Genomic DNA, 12,247 nt, shown 5'->3' with positions numbered 1-12,247 from the left:
TTCTCTAAGGATTACAATATACATCTATACTTTTACATTCTAATTATATTTAATGTTGTGCTACTTCATATATAATATAGGATTCTTGGGACACTATAGTCCCATTTCCCTCCAAGATCTATTGCTTTCATATGTATCTATAAAGATTTATAAATCCTAGAATACAGATTTATAATTTTGCTTTAAACAATTCATCTTTTCTTTAAAAATTTAAAGAAAAAAGTGTATAGTATTTTATGCTTACCTGTGTATTCATCATTTCCAGTGATCTTCACTAAGTCTTCCAAATCCAATTATCACCAGTTATTTCTCTTTAACCTGAAGAAATTTTTTATCATTTTTTCCTGTATATGGATAATCTTAGTACTTGTTTATCTCAAATATCTTTTTTACCTTCATTTTTATAATTTTATTAATATGTTTTATTAGTCCAATATGTATAAACTATTAACATTTCAATGGGTCATAAATAAAATAAAATTATTGGTGTGATAATTTATAGTCTTTTATTCATATTAAATCTTTGAAATTTGGTGTGTATTTTACACTCTCAACTCAATTCAGTTTAGCAACATTACATGCTAAATAGACACATATGGTCAGTGAATACTACATTGGACAGCACAGCCCTGGAGTATTTCTTTGACAGACTTTTTTCCTTATACAACTTTAAAAATGTCATTCCATTGTCTTTTGGTTTCTATTGTTTCCGGTAAGAAATCCACTGTCATTTGCACCATTGTTTTTCTGTATGTAAATGCCATTTTTCTCTGACTACTTTCTAACATTTTACCTTTGGATTTCAACAACTTAACTATGATGTACCGAGGTATGGTTTTCTTTGTATTTATCTTACTCGGGGTTAAGAGTCTTAGATTTTTACCTTGGTGTTATTTATCAAATTTAGGAAGTTTTAAGCCATTATTTCCTCCAATCTGTTTTTCTGCTCCATTCTCTTTCTCCTCGCTTGCTGGAACTCTGATTACACATACATTATATTACTTGATATTAGACTGTTCATTTTCTTCAAAGATTTTCTCTATTCTTTGGAATCGATAAATGCACTGATCTACTTTCAAGTTTATTAATTCTTTTTTTTTTTTTGCCATCTTCATTATTCTATTAAGTCTATCCTGTGAGTTTTTCATATTTTTGTACATTTCATGTATTTAATTTCTATTTATAGTTTTTAGTCAGGATTCCCCATCTACTCATTTATTATGCCTTTATTTTCTTTTAAGTCTTTGAACACATTTTATTAGCTGATGTAAAGTCTTTGTCTGCTAATTGCAACACCTGATTCACTCAAATTTGGTTGGTATTGGCTTCTTGTTCTCTCGCATGGGTCACATTTCCTTATTTCTTCACATGTCATTTTTTGTTTAAATTAAATACTAGTCATTATGAATGGAACAGGTAGAGTCTCTGGGTTCTTTTATGCTCCCCTGAAAAGAAGTTTTTGTGTTAGTGGGAAGTTAATTTGGCTGGACTATAACTTTAAGCTGTCTTCCCTGTAGTGGGCAACAGCTAAAGTCTCTATTTAATAATTTGTCTTCCAGATACTGTTTCTTCACCAAACCCCCTGGGACCTCCTACACACATGCATAGTTTAGCAGTCAGCCAATGATTCGGGTGGATTTTATATGCAGATTTGGAACTCAAGCCACTGGGGCTCTCTCCCTTTCAAGATTTTCTTTTAACATTCTAGATGATATCCAACCCAAATTCTCTCTTCTAACACCTCAATTCGATAAAGCTGCAAATTTCTGCTGCCCAAAGCCATAGATTAGAAAATACCTTCAAGCAAAAAGTTATGAACTCAAATATTTTACCAAGTGTATTTCAAAAATGGATTCCTCATTAGGTTCTTCCTATTATCAGTCACTCTCCATTGCCATCAATTTTATATATGTGTGGGTGTGTGTGTGCCTCCCACAGATAATTATAAAAAAATCTGAACCATATACTCAGATTTTTTAATAATTATCTGTGGGAGATTTAGTCTGATCAAGCTATTCTGCCATTACCACAAATGTGAATTCCCACAAATTGGATTTTATATCTTGCCTTATGGTAAAAAAAAAAAAAAAAAAAACTTGCTCACTAATTTCTGGGACCTGACTTTAGCCTGAACTGGCATTAGAAATTTTTCTTTAATTTTCCCAGCAGAAATTTTTATAAAACATGGAGGAAGTCCAGCAGAGCAAACCATGTCAGGATTGCTGATGAATATTTCTCTCAAACTTTGAAGCCAAGTCAAGTGGAACAGTATGTTAAAATGTGCCATCAGAGAGTATCATCTAAAATGGCCATGTCCTTCCTCAGAAAGGTAACCATATCCACTTCTCAATATTTTGACACCCATCTGAAATTGTATTTCTCCAAAATCTGTTTTAGAAAAGTAAAGTCATGGACTGTTATAGATTGAATTTGTGAGCATAATCTTGTTCATCTTTGAAAATGTTATCAGTTAACATGGGGGTCATATCAGAGTAAGGTGGGTCCTAATCCAATCTGAGTGATAGTCTTAGAAAAGAGGAGAAGAGACACAGAGAGATAGACAGATGAAGAACACCAAGTAAGGACAGAGGTGTACTGCAGCTGCAGGCCAAGGAATACCTGGGCTATGAGAAGATGAAAGAGACAGGAAGGGATCGTCTCCTAAAGAGAGAGCATGGCCCTGCTGACACCCTGAATTTGGACTTCATGGTCCATAAATGTATGTCAATAGATTTCTGTTTTTATAAGACACCTAGTTTGTGCTACTTTGTTATGGCAGCCTTAGGAAACTAATACAGAGTGGGAATCTTCAGAAGATCTATTTCCAGAACAAAATGTCCCTCTGTTGTCCCATTTCATTACCTGGCTTAGAATTTACCATCCATCCCTTTTTTTTTTTTTTTTTTTTTGGCACAATTGTCTTTTTAAAAACTGTAACCTAGCCTCATCTTTCTAGAGCCTAAACCTGCCTACATAGCAAGGGGAAAGAGCTACCAAATTTTCCTTGGTAAGCTGATCATATAAGTGTGTTCAGGCTTTATATAACTTCAGTATTTTTTTTCTTCTTAGAGTAATATAAAATTAAAATGAGAGAAAATATTTAACATTAGTTCTGAGATTTAAAAAGAGGCTAGTTATCATTTCTATGTGTCTTGGTTAAAATTTGTATGGTAATAATTAAATAAAATACAGAAGGAAAAGAAACACAATAAAACACCACTATACCCCACAAAATTGACATAAACTAAAAAAGTATGATAATACCAAGTGTTAGAGAAAATTGTGGAGAAATTGAAATTTTCATCACTGCTGTTTGGAGCCCTGGTGGCACAGTGCTTAAAAGCTTGCCTGCTAACCAAAAGGCTGGCAGTTTGAACCCACCAGCTGCTCCTTGGAAACTCTATGGGGCAGTTCTACTTTGTCCTATAGAGTTGCTATGAGTTGGAATCAACTCAATGGCAATGGGTGGGTATGAAAATTGGCACAACCATTTTGGTATTTTCCTGTAATGTTGAATACATGCTTACCCTTTAACCCAGCAGTTTCACTCTTCATTTGTTCTCTCAAGAATCTCATGCACATGTGCACCAGGGCCCATGTAAAAGAATGTTCTTTGCAATATTTTTGTGCAACAACCAAAAACAACCCAAAAAGTAATCAAAATGGGAATGAATAAATATATTATGGTATAGTCACACAATGAATAATTGCACAGTAATTAAAATAAACTATACAGAAATGAAAATAAGCAAACTATAACGACATGCAACAACTTGGATGAACTTTAGTAACATAATTCTGGGTAAAAGAAGCAAGATGCAGAAGAATACAGACCAGAAAAGCCAATTAATATAAACTTCAAAATAGACCTATCTAAACTATATGGTTTAGGAATGCATATATAGGTGGTAAAACTATACAGAAAATCAAGAGGATAGTTACTATAAATGTCAAACAAATGTGGGGAGGAAAAGAGGAGGGTATGAAAGGCTTAGTAGTTACCCGTGTTTTTGTCTACAATTATTTATTAAACTGTATATTTGTGGAAAACCCTTGTGGCGTAGTGTTTAAGAGCTACGGCTGCTAACCAAAAAGGTCGGCAGTTTGAATCCACCAGGCACTCCTTGTAAACTCTATGGGTTTACAAACTCTACTCTGCCCTATAGGATCGCTATGAGTCAGAATCAACTCGACGGCAATGGGTTTTTGGGTTTTTTTTATTTTGGTACATTTGTGCTTAATGTACTTGTATATGCTATATTTCATAATAATATTTTTAAAATACAATAAAGATAAAAGAAATATTAAAGACCATCTTTTTTTATTTGTTTTTTCACTATTATAGTCACCACTGAGTATGTAAGCTATAGGTATAATAATAACTACTTTTATTGAGTGCTAGCCACTTAAGTCTATAATATATACATTAGAAATCACAATAACCCTGCAAAAAAAGCATTTCTATACTGATGAGAAAGCTAAAGGTAACAAAATTTAAGTACCTTATCCAGTATACCAAAGCTGGAAAATGCCAATTGTAAGATTTAAATTCAACCCTAAACATATGCTCTTTTCACTGTGTCATATCTTTCAACAGAATAAAAAAAAAAAAAACGGACAAAATAAGACACATGATAGACTTTCCATTTTATAGTGAGATTATATTCTCCTGTTGGAAACCCCTAGTATAACCTAATAAAGACAAAGCATCCATAATTTGTCATTCAAATCCTTTCAAAATCTGCTTCTAGCTACCTTTTCAGCTTGATGTACAAGAACTTTTTTATAATAACCCTATGCCACAGTTGAACAGCACAACAAATCCCCAGCACCTAAGAACGTTCTTGTCTCTGTACTTTTGCTTGCCCAGTTTCCTCCAAAGAGAAGGCCTGATCCCACCTGCTACAAAATGGCACCCATCTTCAAGACTACATAAAACGCCACCTTTTCTGGGAAACCCAGTTACCCTGGGAAAAAATAATGCCTTTATTCCTCTAAACTTTCATTTTTCCTTCAAGGGCAGTTACACTCTAATTTTGGAGTTACTCATATTTATGTTTAAACTATTTTGTGCTAAAAGGATATAGACTTCTGTGTACTCTGTCTTATTTCTACCCACCACCCGTAACAAGCAAAGTGTTTGTCACACTGTTTGATAATCATTATTGCCTTAATTAACAAGGAGCTGAGCACTGTTATTGTGGGAACAGGTAGTGATGTCACCAAAAATAGAGTATGATGTATATTTTTCTGTGGACATGACTGCAATTTTGGACAAATGTTTAAAAAGAAACTGTGCAGTGTATACTTCAGCTGCCTACTAGCCACAGACCCCAGATGGCCAGTCAGATAGAATGGGACCACATAACAGGCTCTTTGTGGTGTGGAGAAAGGCCTGGCCTCCTTTATCTCTGGATTAATCCCTTTAATTTAAAACCCTTTCCCCTTTGAACTTCTAATATGCCTAGAAGAGACAGGACTTTAAATGTATTCCTGTGACTAATGTTAGGTGACCCAAGCCATGGTATTTTCAATCTCCTCACATGCATGCAAAACCTGGACAATGGATAAGGAGGATGGAAGAAGAACTGACACCTTTGAATTATGGTATTGGTGAAGAGTACTGATATACTATGGACTTCCAGATGAGTGAACAAATTTTTCTAGAAAGAAGTACAGGCAAAATGCCCCTTAGAAGCAAAGATGGCGAGACCTCATCTCACGTACTTTGGACATGTTATAAGGAGGGACCTGGAGAAGGTCATCCTGCTTGGTAAAATAGAGGGTCAACGAAAAAGAGAAAGATTATCAATGAGATGGATTGGCACAGTGGCTGCAACAATGGACTCAAACATAACAGTGATTGTGAGTATGGTGCATGACTGGGCAGCGTTTCGTTCTGTTGTACATAGGGTAGCTGAGTTGGAACCAACTTGTTGGCATCTAACAACAACAACATTAGGTGCAACCTGGTCCCCGCATCTGAGTGCACTGGGTTGCCACATGAGCCCCTGGGGGAACTAGGATAATTTGACCTTAGACAAATTGATTTAATAGGCTTAGTATACACTGCTTTAGAACGCACCAACATGATGCACTTGCTACCTGACCTGGTCCTGCTTTGTGCCTTAGTTCTGAGAGCTGCACTTTCCTTTTGCCTTGTTTTGGAGGGTTTGTCCCCTTCTTGAGCCCCAGTTCTAGTAACTGAGTTCTGGCCTTGTTTTCTGGCACCTACCTACTAGTCTGGTCTTTACTGATTAGAATCTTACATTTTCTTGCAAATTTCCCACACCGGCACTAACTCAGCAACCCTGGCGGTGTAGTGGTTAAGAGTTTGGCTGCTAACCAAAAGGTCAGCAATTTGAACCCACCAGGGGGTCCTTGGAAACCCTATGGGACAGTTCTACTTCATCTATAGGGTTGCTATGAGTCAGAATCGACTTGACAGCAATGGGTTTGGTTTGGTTTTGGTTTTGCACTGACTCAGCCTGGTGAATATTCTTCCCTTCTGCGCCTGACCTCTCCAAATCTAGGTGTCTACCAAGCTCTCCAATGGTCATCAATTTTGGCTTCCCCAGGTTCTAATCAACCCTAGTATATCTGATCTAGCTGTGGTTACTCATTGTAACAAAATATGGCATACATGTTCCAGTAGGAATAAAGATTCCTGATAAAGGAAGGAAAAGAGAGCATGAAGACCTTGCATGTATGTATGTGTGTTTGTGTGTGTGTATGTTTTTGTGACTTTGAGTGTGGTGCAATGGCACATGTGCATTAGGGAACTGCATGTAGGAAGGAAAAAATTCAAGCTGGGGACACCAAAAGCCAACTTCTACTACACAATTATGCTAACATGAGTGGTGGGCAAATGTCACAGCCATCCATGATTTCCCCTCTCTTTGCCTTCAGACAGGGGGCACCTAAGCAGTGTAGCATGGATGTTCTATAGATAGAACAGGCCAACGACCAGAAACTGAAGTCTGTGTCTCAGATAGGCATTATAGCAAGGCTCCCCAAATGGCTCTAGCATTGTAAAACATAATGGTCCCAGGCTAACGCACGTACTAAAAAGTCCCTGAGTACCCATTTACAATAAGCTGATAATATCTACCACTAAAGCCATAATGATTCTAGGCTTTTAGTGGAAGGATCAAAATAAAGAGTTGGAGTTAAAGAAATTGTCTGTTTTTGAGGTCCTTGATTCTTTATCTGCAAAAGGCTATGCTTTGAATCAAGTACAGTCAGCAAGTATGACTTTTGTCAATCCAAACACATGGAGACTGGCTGCAGCCTAATGGTTCTGATTAATTCAAGACTCCTGACTCCTTTTAGATGCTATCACCCTTCCTGACCAAGATCATCTAAAGCCCAATCAATGTGCCCCTTACAGTATTCTTTTTAACATAGACCCATCTTGAAAGATGGAACTGAGAAGAGAGGTTGATTTTGAGGAAATGCACATACATATAGCTTATTTGAAACCAGTTTATAATCAACCATTTCTCCACAACCTGTAATCAAGGATCCAGGCCACAATGATTTCTTCTTTCTCCTGAGTTCCTATTGTGCTAGTCTAAATTAGAGCTAGGTAATGCATTGTCATTTAATGTTAACTAATCATTTTGTATGAGTCAACATATACCTTCCAACTAGATCATAAACTTCTTAATGATAAGATTTGATTAATTTATTTTGTGACCTTCACAACACCAAGAAACAGGTTCAGCTACTTGGTAGGGCCTTAAACCAGTTACTGTCCAGTTGACTCCAATTCATGGTAACCCCATGTATGTCAGATTAGAACTGTGCTCCATAGGGTTTTCAGTGCCTGATTTTTGGGGAGTAGATTACCAAATCTTTCTTCTGAGGCAGTCCTGGGTGGACTCAGACCTCCAACTTTTTGGTTAGTGGCTGAGTGAGTTAACTGTTTGTACAGTCTTAGTAAGTCTAAAACCCATGTTGGTTTGAGAATCTTAAATGTGTGGTACCCTAAAGATTATCTAATCCAGTCATCCACATGGTATTTGAGGATGATTTAATGGCATGATTTTGTTGGCAATAGAAGAAGTTTAAATTTCACATCTTCGTAGAAATTTTTAATTTTGACTTTGGTTTAAAGTTAAGTGCCTATTATATGCCAGGCGCTCCACAAGGGGCCAAACAGATATTGATAAATGAAATAAGACCTGGTTACTGATCTCAGGGAATTCATAGTTTGATGGAGGAGAGGGATCATAAAAAGCAAACAAATCAATAAATAACCAAAACCCCCTGCCGTTGAGTACATTCTGACTCATAGCGACCCTATAGGACAGAGTGAAGCTGCCCCATAGAGTTTTCAAGGAGCACCTGATGGATTTGAACTGCTGACCTTTTGGTTAGCAGCCACAGCACTTAACTACTATACCACCAGGGTTTCCTAAATCTATAAATATGTATTACAAATAATTGCAAGTGCTAGTGAAGGAAATGAGTGGTAGAAAAGCATAACTGGAAGTAACTTAAAGCAGCAGTATTTATACAAAATTCAGAGGTCATCTCTGAGAACCACGATTCATTCTCATCTTAATGCAAGGTAATATTACTTTTGACAAATTACCCAGCAATATTTCTCAGCAGAAGCCTGGGGGAAAAAAAGAGCCTCTTTACCTTTGTAAAATGTAAGACTCATGCCTACCAAGGGCCTCTCCAGGTTTTTTAAATTTTTTCTCTCTGTTACCCTCTATTCCTCACACACATACAATCTTGAAAATCAATGAAGAAAATGAGGCCATGGAATTTAAGATTATATAAATACACAGGTCAGACAAGGTAAGCACATTTTGAGTCTGCACTTATGTTTAGCTGAACCCTGTTCATTAAGAAATGCATGAGCCTTCAAATGCCTCAATCAGATTGTCTAAGAGGTTGTCTCCAATGTCTGGGAACAGAGACCTAAGCAAAAGTGATGGAACTTCCACAATCTCACAGGGCCCAGCTAGGTCCTTGATACGGCTCGGTGTGTGTTTCAAATTCCATAGTGAGTTGATTGGCTGTACTCCCAAATACAACTCTTTAGGCTAGAAAAAATGCATAATTTATCTTCACATTGCACAAAGATTTTCATTTCCCCAGCTCATTTATAAATTAGAAAGAATCTAAATTTTACTTTGGTGACTTGATATTTTCATTCCTAACTGGATCTTCAGAATTAGTCTCTTGTAAGAAAGCTCTCCTCCAGAAACCTAATTCTAGTTTCTCAGTGCACCACATTGAAAGATTTCTGGTTTACTATAAATTTCAAACTATATGGAAGAATATAGTTGGGGTTGGGGCTGGGAGAATGCTAAAGTTATCCCCTTTATTAACATTAATGATGATGATGATGATGGTCCTCCTTCGTTTTTAACAATACATAGATGATTTATTGGAGGACACAGAATGGTAGCATTGATTGCTCTAAAATCTTAAAAATAAACTACTCAAAAAAGCCACTTGCACAAACTACTGGGTTTCTAATTATAGTGGACCATCATTCAAATCAATTCTCATTTTCATTGAAGCTCCTGACAGGAAATTCCCTACAATTCTTAAATAATGGACTGAACCGAGTGGAAGGTACACAAGTTGATTAGTATCATTCTGGTGGGAAGTCTCCGGCAGCCTGCCATAAGGTGCTGTATGCCACCCTCTCCTGAGCAATATTTTTGTCAACAATTTGGATAAACTTTAGGAAAGTGTGTTCACCAAGTGTGTATGTGACAAAGCTGAGGAGAAATCATACATTGAGTTACAAATAATTGACAGGCTAAAAAAATAAAAAAGACAAATTGCTGAAACTAACTTTATATAAAGCATTCTTACCTTCTAAAGTCCAGTTTCACTACTCAGGATCTAGGGAAATCTGGTCTAATAGCAGTTTGTGTTTGAAAAGGAGCCCTGGTGGCACAGTGGTTAAGAGGTATGGCTGCTAACCAAAAAGGTCAGCAGTTCGAATACAGTAGCCTCCTTGGAAACCCTATGGGGCAGTTCTTCTGTGGGTCAGAGTAGGGTCACTCTAAGTCAGAATCGACTCGATAGCAACAGGTTTGTTTTTTTTTTGTTTGGTGTTTAAAAACAAAGATTCAGAAGTTTCTGTTAATGCCAACAATTTAAATATGGTCCATTGGGTGATAAGCTGTTAAATTTGACAACCTTGAAGACTGTGGCTTTTTTGCTCAGCATCATAACTAGCACATGTTGTCATTGTGTGTCGAAGAGTCAATTCTGGCTCACAGCAACCCTACAGGACAAAGTAGAGTTGTCCCTAGGGTTTCCTAGGCTGTAAATCTTTACAACAGCAGTTCCACTCTGTTCTATAGGGTCGGTATGAGCCGGAACTGACTCAAAGGCAATGGGTTTGGTTTGATTCATTGATTGTGCTACCATATTCAGATGCCACAGCATCAGTATTAGAGGAAGACTCATTAACAACCTGTATTACTCAAATGACACAACTTTTGCTTGCTGAAAGTGAAGAGAACTTGAAACTCTTACTGATGGAGATCAAAGACCACAGCTTTCAGTATGGATTACACCTCAACATAAAAAGAACAAAAATTCTCACAGCTGGACCAATAAGCAAGGAGAAAAGACTGAGGTTGTCAAAGATTTCATTTTACTTGAATCCACAATCAACACCCGTGGAAGCAGCAGTCGAGAAATCCAAAGATGAATTGCATTGGGCAAATCAGCTGCAAAAGATGTCTTTAAAGTGTTGAAAAGTAAAGATGTCACCTTGAAGACTAAGGTGCGCCTGACCCAAGCCATGGTGTTTTCAATCACCTCATATGCATGCAAAAGCTGGACAATGAATAAGCAACACCGAAGAAGAACTGACGCCTTTGAATAGTGGTGCTGGCGAAGAATATTGAATATACCATGGACTGCCAAAAGAACGAACAAATCTGTCTTGGAAGAAGTACACCCAGAATGCTCCTTAGAAGTGAGGATGGTGAGACTTTGTCTCACATACTTTGGACACGTTATCAGGAAGGATCAGTCCTTGGGGAAAGACATCATGGTTGGTAAAGTGGAGGGTCAGCAAAAAAGAGGAAAACCCTCGGCAAGATGGATTGACACAGTGGCTGCAACAATGGGCTCAAGCAGGACAACAATTGTGAGGATGGTGCAGGACTGGTCAATGTTTCATTCTCTTGTACACAGAGTCACTATGAGTTGGGAGCAACTGGACGACACCTAACAACTACAACAACCACATCCAGAGAAGGAGATGTAACAGCCTCAGCTGTGTTAACAGCGTCAGCATTTGTTTGGAATGCTGGAATGTTCAGTGCAGCTATTATCTTAGAGGAGACCTCGTTATCTTAGAGGGGTTGCAAGTTCAAAGGTAGACAACTAAGATATTGAGAGGCTCTTGGAACCATTTTACAAGATAAACCTGATATTTTTAGTTGCTGTCAAGTCAGCCCCACACTCTGGTGTTGACCAATGTGATCGGATCTTCGTGATCCAATAGGATTTTCATTGGATGATTTTTTTCGGAAGTAGATCAGTAGGCCTTTCTTCCTAATGAAGCTGCAAATATTAATATTGTAAAAAATAATTCCAAAAGAAGACTGTAAAACAAGGTAGATGTGGTGACTGACTTCACTAATTTGAAGATCGTCATATGGGAGTAGACATATTTGCCATAGCACCTGACTTTACAATTAGCACCAAAGGTTTGGATTACAGGGAGGCATATTTTAGTTATATTAAGAGAGAACTTTATCCAAACGGAGAATTCTACAACCATAAAACACATTGCTGTGGGAAGTAATAATTTCTCCATCACTGGACTTTTCAATCAATGACCAGATAACCACCCATTAAAAAAATAAACAAACCAGTTGCCATTGAGTTGATTCTGACTCATGGAAACCCATGAGCCCCAGAGTAGAACTGTGCTCCCTAGGATTTTCAATGGTTGAGTTCTAGGAAGTAAATCACAGGGCCTTTCTTTCAAGGTGCCTCTCGATGGACTTGAACCTCCAACCTTTCAATTAGCAGCCATGCACATTAATTTAAGCTTTTTCACTATCCAGGGGCTCTCAATTAGAATTTTTGAAAGGGTAATTGATTTCTTCTTTCAACAAAGCAATTATTGAGTACCTACTACATGCTAGTATGTATTGAGTACACGCTATCATACAATGAGGATAATACAGAGAAAGACATTTCAGGAAAAATGGAGCCACAAGTAGAAAAGCCTTAGTGATGACAGAAA

Source organism: Elephas maximus, chromosome 20, assembly GCF_024166365.1.
Source record: "Elephas maximus indicus isolate mEleMax1 chromosome 20, mEleMax1 primary haplotype, whole genome shotgun sequence".
NCBI classification, from domain to species: domain Eukaryota; kingdom Metazoa; phylum Chordata; class Mammalia; order Proboscidea; family Elephantidae; genus Elephas; species Elephas maximus.
The sequence above is the reverse complement of the archived record's forward strand: the minus strand, read 5'-3'. Positions refer to the sequence as shown.